We start from the raw sequence: 23689 nt of genomic DNA, 5'->3' as shown, positions 1-23689 counted from the left end.
GTGTTCACAGAAGCATTATTTATAATAGCCATAGGTGGAAAGCACTCAGACATCCTTCAACAAAGGAATGGATATAGAAAACTTGGTACATTTACACAATGGAGTACTACTCACTTATTGATAACAATAACTTCATGAAATTCTTAGGCAAATAGATGGAATTAGAAAATGTCATCCTAAGTGAGGTAACCCAATCACAAATATCACACATAGCATAAACTCACTAATAAGTGGATATTAGCCCAAAAGCTCAGATTATACAAGATTCAATTCACAGATCAAATGAAACTCAAGAAGAAGGATGAGTAAAGTGTGGATGCTTAACTTCTTCTTAGAAGAGGGAACAAAAATATTCATAGGAGGAGATACGGAAACAAAGTTTAGATCAGATGGAACAAATGGTTATTCAGAGCCTTACAAAACTGGGGATCCTTCCCATATGCAGACACCAAACCTAGACAATATTGCTGATGCCAAGAAGTGCATGCTGTCAGGAGCCTGATATAGCTGTCTCCTGAGAGGCTCTGCCAGAATGTGACAAATACAGAGGCAGATGTATGCAGCCAACCGTTGAAGTGAGAATGGGGTCCCCATTGGAGGAGTTAGGGAAAGGCTTGAAAGAGCTGAAGGGGTTTGTAACCCCATAAGAACAACAATAGCAATGAAGCAGAGCTCCCAGGGACTAAACCACCATCCAAAGGGGACAAATGGACAGACCCATGGCTCCAGCTGCATTTGTAGCAGAGGATGGCCTTTTTGGGCACCAATGGGAGTAGAAGCGCTTGGTCCTACCAAATGTGGGCCCACCAGTGTAGGGGAATTTCAGGGCAGTGAGGCAGGTAGGAGTAGGTGGATGGGTAGGGGAATAACCTCATAGAAGAAGGGGTTGTGAGATGGGATAGGGGGCTTATGGACCAGAAACTGAGAAAAGGGATTACATTTGAAATGTAAATTAAAAAATCCAATAAAAAGTAAGGAATTGTTTCAGATTCTAAAGATATTATTAAGTTGTTATTGTCATTTTAAAATTAGGTTGGCATTGTGGATAAAATAAAATATTATTTTAAAAATATTTTACAAAAATACCGAAAATAAAAATTGCTCTATAGCTATTAAGTAGATTAGAGAAGTTCTTTAGTTTCATTCATGAGTATTTTAAGCATTTAAAAGGTATCACACCAACCTTGGATAAACTATTTCAGCAAAGGGAAACTATTTTCCAAGTTATTTTTGACCTAGAACAGCTCTTATATCAAAGTGTTTTGGAAGAATATGGAAAAGATTGGCATTTCAGAATTTTAATTGAAGTCATACATTCAAAGATCCACTGAAAATATTAATAAACACAATTGCGAATTGCATAAGAAGAACTATAAGATGATAAATAAGTTATACTCAGGTTCAAAGTCAGCTCTATAATTAAAATGAAATATTATGGTTTGCCACTTCAAAATATAAAAGAAGAATACACATACACAAACATACGTGTACACTCATACTTCAGTACAGATTTGTATAAAGCATGATTAGTGGAATGTGTTCTCAATCTAATAGAGTAGATTGCTGACTGACCTGAAGCTTTCACTGAAATCTGTGCTGAGCAAGATGGGCTGGACAGTGAAAATGCAACAATTATTAAAGGTGCATATAGCTCTCAGAGTTCATATTCCCCATTTCACCAATCTTCCTTTAATCTTAGAAAATATTAGGGACAGATAGAATAAGTAGAAGAAAGGAAGAAAGAATGAATGTGTGGACAGAAAGAAATAAAAAAGAAAGGAAGGAAGGAAGGAAGGAAGGAAAAAGAAAAAAGGGAAAAAAGAAAAAAAAGGAAGGGAAGGAAGGAGGGAAGGAAGAAGGAAGACAAGGACTGGAAAGCAATACATCATCATATTAAGGAATTCTTCTAATTTTCATCTATGATCATAAGTGTTAAATTTGTCATTTACGGGGTTGGGGATTTAGCTCAGTGGTAGAGCGCTTGCCTAGGAAGCGCAAGGCCCTGGGTTCGGTCCCCAGCTCCGAAAAAAAGAACCAAAAAAAAATTGTCATTTACAATTAGATAAAACATACAGATACTGCATTTGGTCCAAGCCTATTAATAGATTTTGGAAAGGAAAGACAAAACCAGAAACAGATTTTTCTGAGTAAGCTTTGGAGTTTTGTTCTCTTTTTATACTGGCTTTTATTTTGTGTTCAATTTTCTATCTCTTGAACATTTTACATCTATTTTCCTTTATCTTATTGTATTACACAGTTATTCCTATATTTAGATGTGACAATATTTGATGAAAGCCATTTCTATAATTTAATTTGAGGTAGCACCAGAAAGCTCCAAGGAGCTAATTACTAAGTTTAAAATAATATTGAAAGCAACATGACCCCACACATAAACACGATGATATTGAAACAGAATGTGTCTCCACTGTAATTGTGTTTCGTTCAATTCTCCTGACCAGGATCATACTTTCTGGCTTTCCTCTGTAGATTTTGACCAGTCCTGTATAAGTCACATCAGTTGTGAATTCACAATGGAAACGTCCACTCCAGCAAGACTTCATTTGAGCTGGCCTAAGGGAAACCAGCGTTTTCACAAAAAGTTGCAGGAACTGGTTGAATCCTTCTAGTCTGTTCTCTTTGGTAGCCAAATGGGAAGACTCTCACTTGCATCTAATAAGGGGAAATCTTTGTTTGTGATCTTGTCATGGCAATCCAAGAGATGAGTAGATTTAATTTGGCAGCAATTGTGTGTGTTGGTTGAAAGGATCCTGCTTCATTCTGTAATTTATTAGTTAAGTTTCTGTAGCCCTCCATCATGTTGCTAAAAGGAATAAGAAGCATTGACTGAAAAGGTCACTGATGGCTCATTTTCTACCACCTTCGTGGTTTGGGTATAAAATCTAAATAGGCCCCTAGAACAGAATAAGTACAAATACTAAAATTAAAAATGGAAGCACAAAAGATATAATGCCAGTATAAAATTGTGTCTCTATGTGCTAACAGTGAGTGTTTGAAAGTATACTAAAATTAAAAAGACCTGGAAGTTGTCCTGTACCACATGCCCTTTATGACAATTGCATGCATGCACACACACACACACACACACACACACACACACACACACACACACACACAGAGAGAGAAAATAAAATGCATATATAGATATACAAGAAAACTGACAGTCTTGTTTAAAAATTAATTTTTAAAAAGGCAACATCTTTATATATTAAAAACTAGTCAATGGTCTGGAGAGACAGTTCTATAAGACCTCTTCTAGATGCCTTGGACACTCAAATGGTGCCCATACATACATTCAGGCAAACATTTATGCACATAAAAGAAAAATAAATCTTAAAAGACAAAGTACAAAACATTGCTAGGAGAAATCAAAGAACCTAAAAATAGAACTAGAGAGTGTGTTCACAGAATGGAAGGTTAGATACTCTTTCCACGTTGACCTAAATTAGTTTCTGCCCCAAGATAGGAATGTCCCCATCCCAGTGGGGACCTTTGTCAGTAGCAAAATCTGATAATGTTATAACAGCTAGGTGTTTTCCAAAGATAAATCCTAACTTACCAAATCCTATTCATTCCATTTAATCTTTAATTCAAGATTATTTAAATTTTTCCGTTTCTCACTTCTCACATGTAAATATGTATATGTATATACATATATGTATATATTACTACCTTTCATGTGGATGGAAAATACACATTTATATATATATATATGTGTGTATTCATATATATGAAACTAGAGGCAATGATCTACACATTGGAGGATAGGCTAGAGTTCATGTCAGTGGTAGAATAATCACCTAGCATGTGCAAGTTCTTGGGTTAGATCCAGCACCAGAGAAAGACATAAGCACTAATTAAAAGAAGTCAAGAGCAGCATCTTATACACAAATGCAGAAATGATCTCCAGTCAGTGACGCAGCTAGTTGGACTGCCAAGACTAAAATAATAAACTAATAACCAAATAATGAATCACAACATTCTGAAATATTCCCAATTAAAATTAGGCACACTTTTGATAAATTGACAGTTCAAAATGTGTAGGAAATTCAAAGGCTTTACCATGGTTAAAATAATTTCATAAAAAGGAAAGTTAAAAGACTCAAGGCAGAATTAGATGAACAGTTTAAAAAGATGCAGAACAGAGAGAAGAAGTAATTTCACAGATGTAAGTTCAATATGTCTTTGAAAAGTTTCTGAGGTATCTCAGTAATAAGAGGAAGGTCAACCTTTCAGAACATGCTGCCAGAATCACAAGCTACATATATGGAAAAACAACCTGACATGTATGTTACATGGCATGCAACAATCAGTTCAAACTGACCATGTAAACATGGACATAGAAAGAGTGAATGTGAGACAACAGCATGTGTGAGAAGTTTTGTGACCTGGGGTAAGCGTTATTCCCTAACTGTAACAGGAAACATCAAAGAAAAAAATTCACAAATTGGACCATTAAAATCACATAGTACCTTTGAGCAGCACTACAACCAAACAAAAGGCGAGGCTGAAGAGTTTGTGAAACAACTGGCACATTGCTAGCATCACCTCCATTGTAAAGGCACATAGGTGCAGGAAGCGGATCTATTTATGTACCAGCCTTACTTATGAATATAACATATAGGTGAAATATCCAAAATCCAATTAAAGGAAGGAAAACCTGAGCAGGGATTCTCCAAAAGCACATGACACAATGCTCCAACTAATTAATCATGAAGGAAAACTAAAACGAGCCCTGGCATGACACCCCACCCTCATTCGATTGGTTATAACGAATACTCTAATTATTAGCAAAGATCTGAAGCAAATGGGATACCCATGCTTCTCTGATTAGAATTTAAAATGGTCCAATCATTCTGTAAAACATTAGTACTTTCTTTCAAAGCTTGATATGTGCTTATGATTTACATCTGTAATTTCACTTGGGAGTTTTCTCAAGTAAAATGAAAACAGATTTGACGAACAGCCCCGAAATAGGGTGTTTCCAATCCAGGAACCTACTTACGTGTTCATGAACAATATAGTAGATTTAAAAATTACATATCACATTTATGAAGTAGAGTAAAACTCAGTAGTGAAAGGTAAGAGATTAGTAAGGCAGTAGCCTCCCATAATCCCCTGCAATGCATTCGAAGATCTATATCTATAGTATCCATGTGGGGCCAATCCTAACTGCTTGTCCTTCTACATACATACACATGCATACCTATCATATATATTTTCTATTTGTAAATATTATACAGCAAGGGAGAAAAATAGTAATTAACAATAAGAAAACAATCTTATAAAACATACTTGATATGGTTTGAACTTGAAACGTCTCCCACCGGTTCAAGTGTTGAACACCATTTTGGGAAGTGGAAGCTTCAGGGCTTAGGACCCAGCTAAAAGAAGAGTATGTTGCTTTTGAAGGGTCTATCAGACCCTTTTCTTTCTCTATGCTTTCTGCTCGGAACAAACACCCATGTGCCACAGACCCCATGATGTTCGGCCTTGTTTAAGCTCCAACTAGTACAATACATTGAGTTAAGATGGATGCCAGCACTGTGGGGGAACTAGTGTACTCAGCAAGGGACCATCTTGTTTTTATTTTTTTAGCAGGAATTTACCAGTCTCAGAAAAACTATCTGCACTCTCATTGACTAGGCACCCATCACTGGACTCTATTTTGTAGAGGTCGCATCAGCTCCAAAGAGTGCTTCACCCAGGACACAACTTGCAGAAGAGAACACTTGGAGGATAATAGAAAGCCACAAGATCCTTAGTCCTTATTGCATCTGTACAACAATGCCTATTCCTTTGATATGTTTCCTTTTACTATATGGAACATTTTTTTCAGTAACTCAAATATTAACATTTTGTGTATATGTATACGTATGAATATTTGTGTGCCAAGGTATAATGTATGTAGGTCAGAAGATTGTTTTTGGGACTGAATTCATTCTTTTTAGTAGGTGGTAACTGGGGTACAAGTTCAAGTTGTAAGAGTTATTGACAAATGCCTTATCCATTGAGCATCTCATTGGCTTCTTGTCTGGAATACTCTGACCTATGAATGTGCCTCCTGCTTTTCTTTTGGAAGCTCACTAGGAACCATTCATTATTTTCATGTTACACTACTGTACTTTCACTCCATTGCAATTATAGAATTTTTACACACACACACACACACACACACACAAACATACACACACGTGGGTGCACACACACAATCACCATAAATAAAAGGCTATTGAAGACAAGAAAAGGCTATAATTATTCATGTAGGATTTATTTATTTTCCTCTTCTTAGTCTTAACACAATGCCTGAAAGAGAGGATTAAATGCTTATTATTAAATTACTTATGAAAAACATACAATGAATTTCTATTTTTTGAAACATCTATAAAATCGCTGTATATCTATTCCAGGGATCTGTAGCAATTTAACTCACAAGACATATCTGATCACCTACTATGTGGCAGTTAAATATTGGGAGTAGACAAGCAATTAGAGAATTGCTTGGCTTAATATACTCTATGTCTAGTAAGAGGATGACATTTGAACAGGTAATTAAAATAAATGTGTTAAATGTCATAATGTAGTCATGAACAAAATGTTATAGAAATGCAAATGAAGGAGAAAATTATTCTGCTCAGTGGGGCTTCCCCTAAAGAGCAGCTTTGACGTGACCTCATGAATAAGGAACTGTTGTTTTATTAAGTACTGAAAAATTACTTCAGAGTATCCTTCACCAGTAGTAATTTCCGCACCTTTAGGTCTTTGGCTTTGATTTGAGCATACACCCCAGTTTTGGCACACTATGTGTCAGCCTTTAGTCATGCAGCACTCATTGATTCCCCTGCCCCTGCTTGTGTCAGAAAAGGATTCCCAAATAGGACTTCAAATTCTCTGTATTTCAGTCTCATGGTCCTCTTCATTAGGCAATTAGACAGGTATTGTCAAGCTTGGAACTGCTAAGGATAGACCCCTTCCTTAAAAACATCTTTGGACCTCACCATATTTCTCTGGTAAGACTAATACACTAGCATTTTCTTTCTCCTCTTAAAGGTATAAAACAGCATACAAAAGGAGGAGATAACAGGCTTTGGATGAAACCTCTCAAGAAAACTTCTACTTTCTTCTGGACAAAGGCAAACTCTGAGTTCGCCTCCTGGTCCTGGGTTAAAACAGCAACTGCTAGTGCCCTTTCTAAGAAAAAATACTCATACTCCAAGAGGAGTTTTTCTCTACTTGGAGTCCATTGACAGTCTTTACTTTAAGGCAATCTTTACTTCATTTGAATTTTAAATCAGAAACAGTAATTTGTTCCTTTCCTTTCTTTTATATCTTTTAAAAATACTAAACCCAATCTAAGCATCTTTTCTAAGACACTCTAGAAATTCACTCCTTGTCTAAGGCCACATCCCTTACCACCACACAGCTGTTTCTCACCTCCATTGCTGAATCTGCCTAGTTTCCTGGACTATAATTTAAAAGGCCTGGCTCTCACCTTTGCACTTCCCCACCTTATCCCAGGACCAGCTGAAGTTTACAGGTTATCTGTTCTGTGATTGGTCTCTTACACTGTAACACACTTGACGATAATCTCTCTCTTCTAAGTCCACTTAAAAATTCTTTAATCAATCTGTGAAATTTAGGGATAGACTAACCTTTCAAGTGTCACAGACAAGCAAAATGATGGCATGAAGACTATGTCTCAAGGAAGATGAATGTATTTTAGAGGTGATTAGTAGAAAGAAAATAGAGATCTAAAGTTATATACAAATTATACATGATTAAGAAAAATCAACCAAGGGATTGGGGATTTAGCTCAGTGGTAGAGCGCTTGCCTAGCAAGCGCAAGGCCCTGGGTTCAGTCCCCAGCTCTGAAAAAAAGAAAAAGGAAAAAAAGAAGAAGAAAAAAAAAGAAAAAAAAAGAAAAATCAACCAAGCCTGGTAGTGCACACCTACAATCCTAGCACTTAGGGGTCAGAGGCTAGATGACATAACTTAAGGCCAATCTGGGTAAGAAGAGAAAGGAAATACCCAATAACAATTTAAAGAATGAAAGAAAACAAAGAACACAAACTCTTATCTTTTAGCACATTTTACTCTCTTATAACGTGAAACTGGGAATTTGTAAAACAGGTTCTGTTTGGGCCATAATTTTGGTGTCTGGAAAGTCTAAAACCATGGATGTAATCAGGTGCACATCTCCTGCCTTTCCTAAAACATGGTAGCACAAAGGGAAATAGCTGTCTGCAGAGGGGGTTAGCATATGACAGATCCTACTCTATAGGAACCTACACACAGAAGAGAGTATTTGCTTCGAGGAGTTAGCAATAATGATTCCTTAGGACGGAGCCCCAGTGACCTCATTATGTTTTCCCTGAGCTCTCAGAACACTGTGCCCCACACTAAGCCAAGTTTACAGCCCATGGATCTTTGGAAGCTGTTAAACAACACTCAGACTGCACCATCAGATAACAAAACACATCAAGCTACGAAAGAAGTTAGATACTGAGAGTAACGAAATACTTTCCTTTGTACTGGCAATTATCAAACCTATAAAGCCTTAAATATCATGCAATAATCTTAGGAAAAAATTTTATGTGCTCTGACATTCTAAAAATTTGTTTTCATTTCATTGTTAAACGTAAGAAAACGAAATATGACAAACCTTTAGGTTCTATCCTTTTCTCCTACCATCCATCCTCCTCATTCCTACTTCTGGTTCAGTTTGTTAAAAAGAGGATCAGAAAGAAGAAAGAAAATCCCTTACTGCAACTCTTTCCTGCGTAGTAAATGTGCAACAAGATAAATGAATCAGCTTTGAAACTGGCCCCCTCTTGTCCTAAATCTCCACCTAGTGAGAAAGCCTTTCTACCAGTCTCAAGGCATATTCCATTTTAGAATGGGTCTCAGCAGGGTCAGGCCGAGTCTGGTAATCACACACTGGCAGGTCTTAATCTTCAGAGCTTGCCTTAGCCTGTTTCTGCCTTCACTCTAGGGAATTTATTCCACATACTTTGTAGACCGGCATCACATTGTCGTGGACTGCGATATGTAGCCAACGCTTATACACAGTCATTTATGCACAAATTGCTTGGAGAAAAACTCACTGTGATATTTTGAAACAGAAATAGAGACAAGAACAACAAGTAGGAAATTTTCCTACAAATGCACCCTCTAAAGCCTTAAGGTAATTCCATTTCCATTTATAAAGCAGAAAAGGGTTGGATAGCGCTCCAGAAACCTAACAGGTGTTTTCCCAGGCTAGATGAATGGGGAGGCACAATGAATTCACAAAAGTAATAAAAACTTAAATGCTCGATGTTCCCCTCCCTCAGCCAGCCAAAGTGCCTGTTTCTCTTCTCATCATTTCCTCTTACAGCAGAAATCGAAGATAAATTTACAAAATGGCACAACCTTCGTCAGCAGCAACCATAAGATCACAGGAGCTGAACCACTGGGATGGGTCCATGCAGCAGTAGCTCCCTCCCCTGTGTGTGTTCTGAGGTTACTTACCATCGGCCTCATTGTCGATGGGCACAGAGTTCCCACTTGGTTAAGACAACTGCAGGGAACACTCCAGCATGGGCTGAACACTGTGATGTCCTATTAATAGAGACACGTTATTAATTTGTACCTTTTCCTGCAGGCACTGATTTTCTGCTCTTGAGTTAAGAAAAGGAAATATGACCAGCATATGTTATATATGACATAACCTTTGGCACAGGCCTGGCCTGGAGAGGTTTTTCCTCTTGTCCTGCTCATTCACTAACTGCCGGGCTTCTCCCTCAGCTCTATGCAGGCTGTGAGATCACGCGAGATCCCCAAGACTCAGTTCACTCCTCCCTGTCTCTGAACGCATCAGTATTAAATGTTGTGCCTGGCATGGCTCTCAGAACCTAACAGAAAAGAAGTAGACAAGATCCCTGTGGTTAGTGGAGATAATACTGAAAGAGGCTGACAGGAGAGGCACCACGGTCAGCACTGGCTTTGCCTAAACTTTCGCTAAAATGGGTATTATCAAGTTTCCCAGTTTGACCCATCCTTATAATTCATATTAATTTAATAAACATCACTTAAATATCGTATTTTCAGAGTTGAATTCATTATTAAAATCTTATCAATTTTGTCAAGAAGTTGGACCTATGAGAAAAATAGAAAAAAGAAACAAATATTTGCATAAGTTGTAATTTTCAATTTAAAAAAATTATTTTTCTATTTCATATTTTTCTGTCACCTGTGATGTTTTTGACTGCTTCACTGTTGCTCTGAAATGGACATGGAAACATTTCTTTCCATGTACTTGAATGTATGGAAAAGTCCTGAAAATTTTTTTCAAATTGTAAAATTTTTTTAAAATAATGATTTGAACTAGCCTAACAAAACAAAACACCCCCTATCAACAGCAAGGAACACACAGTGACAGTTGAACGGTTAAAATTACTCCTGTGGACTAGTGGAAGGGATAACAACAACAACGGAGAATGTCTATAATCAAACTATGCTGTGCTATATTTCTATGAAACCGTAAAGAAGAAATGAAAATGTTAAAATGAATTTTAAAAAACTCTGAAAAAAATTACTTTCATGGACTCCTGGTAAATTTTAACACATAAAAGGAATGTGAACTTTTGATAATTCACAGTTTTTGTTACACATATAATAATTCTGGATAAATAAGACTGTACCCAGAGGTATTAAGAACTAAAATCTGGAAGTGTCACACGTGGTGAAGCTTCGATCTTATTTAATCACAACCTAGTAACTTTCGAAGGTACAGAAACCTCGGAAAGTCCAATAAGCAAGGTTAGGTAATTAAGATTAAATGAATTTATAATATTTATGAATATCCCAAAGTAAACAATAAATGCAGCTTCAACTAACTTCTAAAGAATCCACAGTCTATTGACATCAAGTGTAATTATGATGAGAAAACCTGAAATCAACAATTGAAGGAAATTTTTGAATCTATAGCTGGTAAACTGAACAAACCATACTAGGCTTTCACGAACAAAGTAAAATGTGAAGAATAAAATATTTACTTTTATAGATGTGGAAATCATTTGACTTGTAGCAAAAGGAAAGCACAGAGAAACCTCATCATTAAATTCAGTCAATACTAAGAAAGGTAACCCCGTAGCATTTGGAGTAATCAATTCCAGAAGACTGAAAAGGAATGACTTTCATCATGTATTTTGTTTCTTCTTCAAAAAATAGAAAGGAATAAAGCGAAAGACTTGGTGTAACTCAAAATAACAGAAGCAGAGCAATACAAGTGATACACAAAACCAATGTTCGGACCTTAAAAAGGATGCTAAGGACAGCATAGAAACACCTAGGAAGGACAAAGCAAACAGACTTGAAAGGCAACCCGTGAACGAGAAATGGAGCCGAAACAATTCAGAATGAGCGCCACCGGAAATAATAACCACATATGCATGTCAACACATTTCCATAGGCATTAAAAATAATTGTACTTTAACTAAACCGCAGGAAATCACAACAACATTAAAACTCATAAGATACGGAAGCTAAACACATTTATGACACAGTTTTAATAACCATAGGGAATGGAGTTCAGAATTCATTAAAGATTATTGTTTCCATGTATTCCATTGTCCAAGATTTCTACTTGGGCTTGAAAGCAAGTTGGGTTTTGTACTGTATAAAGGAAGATAGTGTCTTAACTAGGTTCACTCAATTCTGATACTGTTACTAACATGTGTCTTCTAATGTAATATTTTTCTCTTCTATGCAGCGCTGTCAGAGGACCCACAAAAGCACTTATGCTAGATATAATGCTCAGAAGTTTTGATATGTAATTGTGGAATGAATCTCTCAGGTTTTAGAAAAGTTATGAATAGTAAGCATCTACTATTTTACCGTGAAATTAATCCATTTACCAGAGTCTCCTCTCTGATTTTTTTTCTCATCATAGTTTTGGCGACATGTTTCTAAATTACACATGTATTGGAAAAAAAAACCTGCACAGAAGCTTCTCACATTCATGAAATCCCGCTTATTAATTGTTGGACTTGCTTACTGCATTGCCGTTACTGCAGTACCTCTCACAGTCCTTGAGCAGGTCTACTCATTTCTCTCTGTGTTCCCACAGTAGACACAGTTTCCAGTTTTGCTGTGTGTGGTAGTGGACACCTGTCACTCCCACACTGTGGAGGTGAAGGTGGGAAGCTGGGGCTCTCTGGCTAGCCTCAGGTTGTGAATGTGAGCTTGCCCTGGTCTCTAAAAACAGCAATAAAATTGTAACTATTATGTCAAGATCCTCGATGTATTTTTAATTGAATCTCATACCAGGTGAAAGACATTGATTTAGTTGCATCATTCTCCTGGTTACTCTTAGTTTTCTTGTACCCTGTGCTGAAGAGGCTGCCTTCTGTTGAACATATGCTTTTGACGTCTTTGTCAGACGTAAGGAGGCTTTATTTCCTGGTTTTATTGATGCGTGTGTTCATTTTTTTGTGACAGTTCCGTGCTGTTCTTTACTATGTCTCTGCCGAATAAGTTGAAGTCAGGTTTTGTATATATCAAGCATTATTCTATTTTGCTCTGTATTGCTGTGCTATCCAGATCATTTTGTTTGCATGGGATTTTTTTTTTTTTTTGAGTATGGTTGAGCTCTGTGAACAGTATCATTGGAATCTTAGTGAGTTATTACTTTGAGTCTGCCCATCACCTTTGGAATCATGGTCACTCTTATATGAATTCTTTCAGTCCATAAGTGGAGGGAGTTGTCCCTTTTTTTCTTCTTCAGTTTCTCACTTCAGTGTTTTAAAGGTCTTCATCTTAAGAGATTTTATTTGCTTTGGCTCATTCTGAGGTCTATATCTTTTTGCAAATATTGTGAATAGGGTTGTTTTCCACATTGAGAGTGCTTTTGTGGAATCCCCAGTGTTTCTTACGTGTATGCTCATATTGTCTACTGCAAATGAAGATCATTTAAACTTTTCGTTCCCTATTTCTTTCCATTTTATTTCTTTTTTTGTTTTAGCTAGGACTTCGGGGACTCAAGAATGGATAAAGAGAGCAAACTGAGTAGTTACTGATTTTTATTGAAATGCTTTGACTTTTCCTCATTTTGTATATTGTTGGCTATCAAATTATCATGTGGCCTTTATTATGTTGTTTTGTTTTCCTTCTAGTCTTATTTTCAGGTCTTTTATTATGAAGGGTCATTGGATTCTTTTCAAAGGACATTAGTTCATCTATTGAAATGATCATGTGATCACTGAGATTACTAACTCATAGAATTAAATTAATTGATTTGAAGATTCAATACCTTGCATGTATGTATTCAGTGAACATTAGTTGGCCCTTGGGAATGATAGTTTTGATGTATAATTATATACAATGCATTTAAATCATATTTACCCTAAATTCTCACCTTCAACTCTCCCAATCTCTGCATCAAATCCTCTTCTAAACTTGATTTTCTCTTTTTAAATAACCTCCCCTAATCTAATTGATGTTACTCATACATATGCACATACATGTCAAGCCACCCACTAGAGCATGGTCAACCCATCAGGGACCATGCAAGGAAAACTTCCTCTCTCTTAGGAATCATCAACTGTCAATTGCTTTTGGCAAGAAGAAAGAATTCTTGTGCTCTTTCTCCCATAAATAGTAACGGTGCTATGTGTTCTTAAGTGTGAAAGTTCTGTTTTGTTTGAAAGATATGGTTACAATTCCCCCTTACTTCCAACTCTGACACTCTTTTATCTCCCTCTTCCAGGTGTGCACATGTCAATCTTAGTAGTAGAACACAGGTGACATGAAGGTGATGGAAATAATGAGGGAAGTTTTAAGTCAGGGGCAGAGAAGGGTGAGAGGATGTTGGGAGGCAGGATAACCAACACTGAGGATATTTGTAAAAGCTGTTTAGAAACCTACATTTTTATGAGATTCCTATAAACATAAAACACTTTAAATGGAATTACCTCAGTAATTTTATTATGTATATGTATTCTTGACTACTTTTAATAGGAGTGTAATATCGCTAAGAAATACACATCTTTATATTCTAATATTCTAATGTGTCTACATTGTCTTCAAGCTCTCATAGTCTCTCCATTATTTGATACATCAGTGAAGCTTTCCATTGTAGTTTTAATGGTTGCACTTTTCATCTTGAATATTACATTTTGATGTTTTCTTTAAGTATTTATTTATCTGTATTTAAATCTACCTTTATATTGTGTGTTGACTTTTTTCTTTCATTCACATGGATTATCTTTTAACTCATATGAAAGTTTGTGCCTTCCTTCTTTTGTGTGAACTAGGAATAGTCATTTTTGAATAGCTTTGTTTGGACACCATCTCGTTCAGCCATTACTGTGAGGTAACTTTTAGAGAAGTTGTTTTCGTGGTTTTGTGTGTGTGTGTGTGTGTGTGTGTGTGTGTGTGTGTGTGCATGCCTGTGCACATACATGTGTATTATGTGTGTGTTTTACATTGGGGGTTTCATTAATTTTTTTTTCAAACCACTTTCCAGGGAATGTTTTCCAGGGACCAATTGGAACTAATTGGTAGCAGGGTTTCAGTCACATTTTTCTTCACTAGTCTGGGTCTGCAACTTAGTAGCAGACCTTCAGTTCATGTGAACTCTGGATAGAACATAAGTTGCAGATGCAGATGCAACAGGCAGATACACCTACCACAAAAATACACTAATAGTCAATTAGAAAATTATGCTCTTCCAAATGAAACAGTTTTCAAATGTATATAATGTGGATATTTCTGTGTGTGCTGAGATCGGACTTTCATGTACTAATACATGAGAAGAACGGAAGCAGATTAAGAATAGTGATTAGTATTAGAATAGTAAAGAAAAAATGCAGCCTAGAGGGGGGAAATAAATAAAAGGAGAAATTGCAGGGGTGAAATGAAGGTCTGAAGTAGCTCCTGTTAGGAAAACTGAGAAGATGAAGAGTAAAAGGAACGGAATGAGACAACCTAAGATAGTTCCAGCTCTAAGGAGCCAGAAGCAGAGACAAATCTAACTTCCAACTTACCTGTGTCCTTTAGGCAAATCTATCAAAAGGAAAAAGAAAAGAAAGAAGCCAGAGCAGGGCACAGTGAGTAGGTTAAAATGGCGTTAGGCATTAACCGGGAGACCATGAAAGTAGAGTTGGGTTATGGTTCTGACTCTAAATTTGGTAGTGGTGCGAGTTTCAGTTTCCTCTCACTGTCCTTCTTCCCTGTCTCCCCGAGGCCAATCACGTCAGTCAGCAGTCTTATACAGATTGAATTCCGAATGCTAGTTATGCCTGTATAACCACCCTGAGATCGTGGCATGCGTTCCGAGCTCGTGTTAGTGCTCTACTCCAGACTATGGCTCAGAAGAGACTTCCACCACACTGACCACTGACCAGTTACTGCTCAAAGTCACATCTGTCCACCCTGTATTCAACCCTCAAGGTCTCGTTATCCAAGGCTTCAGAGTTTGGTCCCGTGACAGTTATTTCGGACTCCTGAAGTGTGCAGTTCAGACACAGATAGTTTTCTCTATGTCACCATGCTGTGGACTAAGAGGGTTCTTATGAAAACCATTTTTGTCGCCACTCCCCATGGAAGAAAAAGTTTTCAGGAGAACTCTGTGTTTTTGTCTCCTCCCTGCCATATCATTTCATTTTTTAAAAAAATGATTTAATTTATTATATATGAGTACACTGTAGCTGTCTTCAGACACACCAGTAGAGGGCATCAGATATCATTACAGATGGTTGGGAGCCACCATGTGGTTGCTGAGATTTGAACTCAGGACCTCTGAAAGAGCAGTCAGTGTTCTTAGTTACTGAGCCATCTCTCCAGCCCCATATCATTTTTAAAATGCCTTATTACCTAAAGCACCAGGCAGATCTACTCTTGCTCTGAAGCAATGGTGCTGACAATCTTGTACCACTCACCAAACAAGTTCTTGCCATTCACCAAACAAGGCTCAACTCTCCAAGATGGGTTATGACTTGTTGCGTCTGTCCTGTTTTGCAGTTATTATTAGTTTTACTTTGTTTTGCTACTGAAACTTAAAGATTTTATTCTCATCTATAAATTATGATACTAGTATTTCAGCTATAATTGATCTTTCTCCCTAAGAATTTAACAAATTTTACCTATTTGTTATTTAACTCACTCTTTAAAAAAATAGCTATCCCTAATATTGAAATATTTTACTTCTATTTATAGTTTCAGAGATTTTTATCATAATATGAAACTTTAATCAACAGTTCGTTTTTTGTCTACTGAGATGCTCATGTACTTTATGACCTTACTTGAATGTGTGTGCTTCTTTACATGTGTTGATGAACCTTCACCTACCTTAGTTTTGGAGGCTTGAGATTACATATGAATAAGAGGGGTGATGGGGCCAAGACAGATAATATGGCTGAGGACTACTAGACTACAGTATAGTATCATCTCACTGAAAGTAAGACTCCGAATCTCTGGGGGTATTCAGAATTCCCCAAATTTGGTCCAGATGAAAAGGTGAACAGTGTCTTCCCAACCCTCTTTTCTAAGGGGAAGCACTCAATGTACTTCCACATAAACAGATTCTGTAAAAAGAAGGTTACAGACTAGTTAGCACAACAAAAATATTTAGGGTGCAAAGTCAGAATTACTCACCACCGACAGTGTCCCCATGGTTTTTCAAATTCTCTTACTGTAGTGTTTTCAACTCCCAAACCTTTGAACCTCCATCTGTATCTTATGGAGCTGAAGGTATTCTGGAAAGGAAGGTTTGGGATTAGTGTTATTTTTCTTTTCATTTTAAATCTATGTTTTTAAATGAAATTTGAGATTACAATTATAAAACTACCCCTCCCCCACTCTTCTTTTAACTCATGGCCTCTTTTTAAATGAATTACTACATACATGTAATATGTATGTAATATTTACAGAGGATCACGATGAATCAAAATGCAGAGTTGTAGAGCCCAACATTTACAACAATCCCTAAACCCAGTACTCAGGGATCACAGCAGAAAAAGGAGTGGACAGGATTGTAAGAGCCAGAAAATTGGCGATTTTATGTGCGATTGTCTTTTCTAGGAATACCAAAAGCTACATACCCATAAAATACGTTTTAATGAAACTAGAATTCTAATATTTTCTTCTCCCTTTCCTCTCTTCAGTCCCCCTACCCCACCATCTTTCAAATCCTTCCCTCCCATAACCCCCCACTTTCAGATTGATAGCCTCTTCTTCTTTGATTATTCTGATATAGGAAGTACACAAAAGTCTAGTGGTTTTTCTTCTTTCTGCCTCATTTGATGATAATATCCTAGAACCTACGAAACTCTGAATATTTTTCCTCATCTGCTCTAAAAATGCTCTTCATTAAATGTACACTTTTCTGTGCCATGTGTCCCCTCATTCCATCTTCTTCATAAAAACTAGCAGTTATCAGCAGATCCCAGCTGCCAACAGAAACTGGAAATGCAAACTATCTAAGGTTCATTAGCTGCAGCTGCCAGGCATTCAGTAAATACCTGTCAATTTAACTTTGTTCAGTGGCTCTCAACATGTCAGATATAGAGGGAAAAACTGGAGCAATGAAATGTTAACTTAGACATCATTGATGTATTATAGAGTTGCTTCCAGATACTCTGAAATTTCAGCTGACTGTGTATAGTGTGACTTAAAATGGATAAATAGAAGCCCATAGATATTATAAAAAAATGTAGCCTTTCATATACATCTTGAAAATTCAACGATAATATTTTCATTTCCTTTACTGATTTCATTATCCATGTTATATCATTTCAATTCTATTGCATAGCTTTGAGAAAACCACTCATTAAAGTATCAATTAAACATGTTAGATTTAAAAATGGACTATACAGAGCTCTTAGGGATCAAACCGCCAACCAAACAGTATACATGGAGGGATCCATGGCTCCAACTACATCTATAGCAGAGGATAGTCTTATCTGGCATCATTGAGATGAGAGGTCCTTGGTCCTGTGGAGGCTTGAGCATAGAGGGATGCTAGAGCAGTGAGGCAGGAGTATTTGGGTGGATGGAGGAGCATCTTCATAGAAGCAAAGAGGAGAGGAGATGTAACTGGGAGTTTAAGGAAGAGAACCTGGGAAGAGGGACATCATTTGAAATGTAAACAAATAAAATGATTAATAACAAAAGCTGAAAATGTAGATCCCAATGAACAACAGTAAACAAAATTCAATAATCTGTTTTGAATAAATTTTATTTTTTAATGATTGTGTATGTATATATTGATAGACTGTATGCACATGTATGCAGATGAACATGGAGATCAGAAGAGGGCAGTGGATCTCCCAGGATCTATAATTATAAGAGAGTGTGAGGCACAAGATTTAAACGGTGGAAACCAACTTGGATCCGGCATAAGAACAGTATTCATTCAACCACTGACATGATAGTGATATTCTCTTCTGACCCAATACTAGTTCACCTACAGCTAAAAGAAGCATCGTGAATGTTTCAGATGATTATTTTGAAAAGCATTAAGTATATACATTAAAAACTCTTAATCCGTGTTTGTTACTGATACTCTAATTACTTAGCATACAATGAATTCCCAAACTTAATTACTGAAATTAGCTTCCACATTTATTAAACCTATTTAGAAGTACTTAGTCACTAAGTTTATTTATAATCATTAATTATTACCTTAACTCCCAAAAATCTCTCATTAAAAATAATCAGTGTCTTACAGAGATTTAACATTTAACAACATTTTTAATAGCAAGACATTCAGAATCGTTCTTAAAATCTAAGCGCAAGGATGAATCATACTCATTATTATCTGATAGAATTTCACATTGTTCATTTCTGTTTTTTAAATTAATTTTAGGTATTTTAAAAGATTTCATTAATAAGCATGAGTGGATCTCTAACCAACAGCAAAACAAAAGAGAAAATACATTTCATGGGTCATACAAATATCTTAAAATGAGCTTCAAAAATGCTACTTTATTCCTGAATTGATTGCATGGTATCTGAGTGTTTTCATTATGATGAAGGCACATGTGGTTTTGTCCATTTGTTTGTTTTTTAATGGTAGCTCCTGTGTACTATAGCCTGGTTTCAAACTCAGAATCCTTCTTTTTATCCTATCGAGGATTAGAGATACAAGTTTAATGAGATATGCTACTACAGTGAGTTAATGATGATTAATGACATGATCTCACTCATTGTGTATATACTTGAGATAAGTTTTAATATTTTTCTGAAAATGACATTGAAAGAAAGTGAGCATCTGCCTGGCATGTTACCACAAGTTTGCAATCAACATTGACATTGAGTAAAGACAGCAGTGAGTTCAGAGACAGCCCTGGTGATAGAGAAAGACTATGTCATGTCACTTCCTCAACCCCAAACAAACACACCAAGTCATTTTTTTTCTAATAAAAAATCAAGCAGTTGGGCTGGACGCATAGCTCAGTTGACAGAGTGTTTGCTTCGCATGCACGAGAATTTAGGTATGATCGCTTACAATATATAAACTTGGTACATGTCTTAGGAGGAGGCAGAGGCGGAAGATCATAAGTTCAAGTCCATCCCTCACTACATACCAAGTTTGACAACAACCTGGGATATAAAGACCTTTTATTACCGAACAAACACAAATGGTTTATGATTTTTTTAATCCTGAAAAGAACTATTCAAGTTAATATATTAAGTTCAGTATCTAAAATATTAGGTGTTATTTTAAAAAGAATAATTTCTCAAAACAAAACCAGGAGTAGAGTGAAGGACTGGGAAATGGTTGTTGTAGTCACCAACTTTTCATAGTGATTGCTAATCAACTCCCATTTTAAGAAGAAAAAACATGGAAAACATTTCATTGCTCCATATGCCAGAAAAATTCTAAATATTTTTATAAAAGAAAATCAGTAAAAAAAAGTAAGTAAACTGAAGGGTTAAACTTTTATGATAATAGCATTTAAAGCTTTATTTTACAAGAGGAGTAGTCAGTCAGAAATGGGAACTGAGGAGGTAGACATCATGATATTTTAACCTGATCACCTTACATGCTGTATTAGTTATTTTTATTATATTTTGTGATGGTATTTTATCATTCTGGAGCCCAGGCTGGCTTTAACTTGAAATTTTCCTGTCTTAGCCTCTCAATTACTGAAATTATAGGCATGTTCCACCACACTCAGCCTTGGCATTGACTTCTGATAAAAGAATAAGTGGGAAAAAAAGTAAAAATATTTACCCCTGGTGAAATATCACAGACACATAAGAGAGAGAAATTTGGTAAAAACTCGCTGATAACCAACACATCAGGATTGTACACTTTAAGGAAAATATGAATTGCCTAACCTTTTCATAGCTTCCCAATTGGACATTTATATTCGTGTTGTAGCATTATTTACTTAGTTTACATACTTTTACATTATAACAAATTTCAAACACATCTGAAATTCTATGATCCCATGGGAGCACAATTCTGTAAATGTGAACAGTGTCTTAAGTCATTTAGATTCTTATTACTCTTTAGATACATAAAAGAAATACCAGAGAGGAGTCATATAGACTTTAGGTTTATGGGAAATATTTCTGCTTTCACAGTTCTTTTAAAACCCACAAAAGAACTCATACTGTAGAGAAACCCCATGAATGTCAAGAATGCAGTAAATTCTTCAGTAGTTTTGATTCCCTGTGTGTGTGTGTGTGTGTGTGTGTGTGTGTGTGTGTGTGTGTGTGTGTGTGTGTGTATGTGTGAGTGTGTGAAACTACCCTGGAGAGAAGCCCTGTGAGGAAAGCATCGTGCTTTGGCAGTTGTTTCAGTCCCTTTCAAAGGATGAAAGCAGAAAATGTAGTGTGTGTGGTAGAGCCTCACACATTTGGCAGCCTTTCTAGCCCACTAACGCTCTCACCCTGATGGGAAACAGTACATGTGTGGGAAGCAATCTGTTTATTCAGTGGATTTATCTAACAATGCTTTGGTATATAATTTTCATCTACTGAACCGTTCTTTATTAAATGAGAAAATGAAAAGGTTTAATGATATGATACATGTGGTTTATGGTCAGATATAAAAAGAAAAAGTCAAAACATCTCATGAATTCTTCCTAGACATGGGTGACAGGGAAGGTTAAGCAGGATGGAAGAACAGAAAATTTTGGTGTGGGAGGACCTGAGAAGGGAAATGAGATCCCCATCCTCTTGAAATTTGCTGGCAGAAAGGCAAGAAACATGGTACAATTAATCACTACCTAAGGCCTTTCTGCTAACATCACCAGAAGTCTCATTTACAGGGGCCTGACACAGACTAAATCCTTTCTTGTGCAGTTCAGTGGCTTTGCAGTTCTAGCCAGGCCCAGTTCTTTCCTCTTGGTGGAAACAATAAAATGTACTTGGGGTGTGACATTCCAATTAACCCAGAGTGTCAGAGTTAATCTAGGTGGGAGGTATACTACCTGGCTAAGATCCTGTCCCTCAGAGTGCAGATGCATCTAATTCTGTGCATATGCGGGCAAATGGATGGATTCTGAGATTATCATCCTGAGTGAGGAAACCCAGAACCTAAAGGACATGCACAGTATGTGTTCACTTATAAGTAGATCTTAGCCATAAAATACAGGATGCCCTTTCTACATTTCACAGACCCAAGGAGGCTGGATAGGAAGGACGGTAAAAGCAAGAATGCTTGAGTCTCACTTAGAAAGGGGATTGGAATGGTCCTGGAAGGTAGAGGGAGGAAACTGGGTAGCAGAGGGGATCTAAAGAGAAGTGGGGTTAGGGTTGAATGTAGGAAGGGGCGGGGCATGGTGGTGGCTGGATGGCCATGGGAATGAACAGAAATCTGCAACCAATAGGAGAGGTGTGGGAGGGAGTAGGGAGAATCTCCAGGAAGAGAAAGAGACCTGGGATTGGGGATGCAACCCAGAAACAATGGGGGGGTACCCTTAGCTGCGACTCACAGCATTGGGAACATGCAGCCTGAGGAGGCTGTCTCCTGTAGTCAGGATGGACCCACAAAACTAGCGACCCAAAATGCATCGTGTCTACAGGAAGTTCAGGGGTTGGGGGTGGAGCAGAGATTGAGAGAATGGCCAATCAATAACTATCCCAACTTGAGTGAGACTCATCCCATAGGCCAGCACCAATCCTTGACACTTTTAATGGTCCTGATATGCTTGTGGACAGGAGTCTAGCATGTCTGTTCTCTGAGAGGCGCCCCCAGCAGCTGATACAGACAGCTGAAGGCACCCGTAGCCAAATAGAGGATGGAGCTTGCAGACTCTTATGGAAGAAGAGGAGGAAGGATTGCAAGCCCCCTAAGGTGACAGGAACAATTAAGTATTTTGTCTTCTTTGCTCACTTTCTCATACGGTCCTGAGTTGATTTCCTTACATCCTTTTCTGCTTACTTGAATACGCCATATGACCATTGTTCATTTTGTAAAGTAGGTCTCTGAAATTTGTGTTTGCTATTTCAGTCAGTGAAAGCAGCATAAATTCCCTTAAATCTATTGAAAGAAGTTAACATCCAGGCCTAAAAGGCATTTACAACTCTGTAGTGTCATCTGTTGCACAGTAGGGCCATGTAGGATATATTTAGAACCCCAGATATACAACGAAAAGTTACATTTCGTTATCTTTTGTTTTTGGTGTCAACAGTTAGTGTACATGTAGGTTTACAACAATTTTCTGCACATATTTTCTTTCTCTGCTGTGTTTTATTTTTCTCTTATGATGTATATTTCCCTTGGTTTTCTTATTTTCCCTTTATTTATCACTTTTGTTTGCTTCTTTGTTTCATTTCTTATGACTCTTCAGATAATTTATCTTCATGTAGGGTTATTTAGGGCAATGGTGGTTTGGGGATTTTCCACCTGTGCCTAATAAGATTCAGAGACAGCAGCAGCAGGCTAGTAGTGGTGGAAAATGTAGTTAACAGAATTTTTTTTAGAAATAATTATACCAATATTAAAGAAGTAAAATGAGGAAGGGATGGGGGAAGAAGCAAAGAGAAGATAAATATGTGTGGAGAATGATGAACAGAAAAAAATGTAGGGGATGAACCAGGCTTGACGTCTTTTATGAAGAGGAAGAAGTTAAATCATGATAACTTCACAAAATTCAGAACTTTATATAATAAAATAAATTTTAAAATATTTTTTACCTGAAGAATATGTTTTAATGTTAAAGCCATCACTATGTAATAAATGAAGCACAATAGCTAAGAAAATAAAAGCCATATTCTCAAGATATAAATTAGCAATTGAACATTTTCATCCAAGTTACACAAATAATTCCTAAAATTTCAAAATCTTAAAATCAAGAAACAAGTCTAAAAGGACACAATCATGTAATAAGGAAAGTGTTGTGGCCCTTTTTTATTTCTTCTCATTGGGAGCCTAGGTTTTCCCCTCTGCACTATCATTTAAACCACTCTTGTGTTGAATGTGAGTTCAGCAAATCAGAAGTTAAGTTAGTGTGTCCGGCCAAATGAGAATTTCTGTGGAAAAAGACTCTGCTAGAATTCCCTTGGCTGAGACACCCCGTGTACACACTTCCACATTCCTGTCCCTTCTACCTCTACCACCACCAACTTAGAATTTTGCCTGTCAGCATTGAGGAATTGAACTTTCCCTGTGAAAGTCTTTCTGTGAATGGGTGACATTTGGAAGGCCTACCCACTTGAGTACCATTGTGCACCA

At 36.9% G+C, this 23689-nt stretch overlaps 1 long non-coding RNA gene across 5 annotated transcripts in view; it reads right to left on the bottom strand.

The window, feature by feature from the left end:
• Positions 1-5469: 5469 nt before the first annotated feature.
• LOC102555898 (uncharacterized) overlaps positions 5470-23689 on the bottom strand; it is a 51707-nt gene continuing 33487 nt past the window's right edge. Inside the window, exons 4-7 of one of the 5 annotated variants that reach the window (XR_005494775.2) lie at positions 16654-18115; positions 9729-9911; positions 9529-9618; positions 5470-6324 (exon numbers count right to left, since the gene is read on the bottom strand). This is a non-coding gene — a long non-coding RNA (uncharacterized LOC102555898). The remainder of the gene's footprint in view (positions 6325-9528; positions 9619-9728; positions 9912-16653; positions 18116-23689) is intronic. The other 4 variants (XR_005494773.2, XR_005494774.2, XR_005494771.2 and 1 more) reach the window with 4 other exon arrangements.

The sequence above is a fragment of the Rattus norvegicus genome, chromosome 16 (genome assembly GCF_036323735.1).
Source record: "Rattus norvegicus strain BN/NHsdMcwi chromosome 16, GRCr8, whole genome shotgun sequence".
NCBI lineage: Eukaryota > Metazoa > Chordata > Mammalia > Rodentia > Muridae > Rattus > Rattus norvegicus.
Note: the sequence above shows the minus strand (reverse complement) of the source record. Positions and strands in the feature narration are given on the sequence as shown.